Genomic DNA, 1,075 nt, shown 5'->3' with positions numbered 1-1,075 from the left:
AATGTTGTGGTCACTCAGCAGTGCCAAGCAGATGTTGCCCTTGACTCCCACATACCCCTGCCAATGCACCTACAACACCCCAGCTCCTGATCTATAATACCCTTGATAATTCACTCATGGCCTATTTTTGATCTCTGGGATCTCTGGGTAGGACTGCTCCCTTCCAATCCAGGTGTGGCAGAGACCTTCCATCCACAGATCTTCTTGCCCATCTCTTCTGTGACAGTTTTTGGTGTTTTGTGAACCAGGGAAGGGGTTGAGGTTGAATAGCCTCAGGGTTTGAGAAGGATCTCTGAAATTTGGGAATGGGGACCAAAGGTCTGGGGCTGGAACAGGCACAAATCCATTCTCATCTGGCCCTATGGTCTTTAGAAGATGGTTTATTCTTTTGTTGAGTTCCCTGCCACTCTCTATCTGGAAAGCTTACTGCTGGAAGGTTGTCCCTAAAAGTGTGGCTGTACTTGAGGTGTGCTGCCAAAAGTCAGTGAAATGAAGGATGGCTACATGACACAGTTGGTGGGGAAATCAGCTTTGAAGTTGCCTGTTCCTTGGGGAGGCAACTTTCCCTCCTAACAGATGAAAGAAGAGGAAAGCCTTGAGAGAATCCTCAAGGCACTTTCCTCCTTATGGGCATTTCCAAGCCTGGCAATGATAAGGAATACATTCATTTAAAATCAAATGTACAAATTCAAAAATTTTTAGGGCCTGAAGGGAACATTATGATCATCAACTCTAATGTCCTGCGTAGCACAGACCAGAGACCATCACACAGCACATTACTTTATAATTAAAAAAGCAGTCACTAGTGCACATTGTACTTGTTGCACATCATAATGCAGATCAATTGTGGGCCAATGACAATAGGAAACACATGCATGCCTAGTAAAACTAGCAATTCCAAGGTGCATTACAGGAGGCCAAGTATGGAAAGGGTAGGGTTCAAAGGGTTCAATAAATTTGCCAATTTATTCTTAATCCTCTTATTAATCAGCTTTAAAGTACAAATACAGGACTTTAAGGGAAATTATGGACTGAGCCAAGCTCCTTTTATAAACTTACAAAACTCCATCTTAAA

The sequence above is a fragment of the Alligator mississippiensis genome, chromosome 4, assembly GCF_030867095.1.
Source record: "Alligator mississippiensis isolate rAllMis1 chromosome 4, rAllMis1, whole genome shotgun sequence".
NCBI classification, from domain to species: domain Eukaryota; kingdom Metazoa; phylum Chordata; order Crocodylia; family Alligatoridae; genus Alligator; species Alligator mississippiensis.
The sequence above is the reverse complement of the archived record's forward strand: the minus strand, read 5'-3'. Positions refer to the sequence as shown.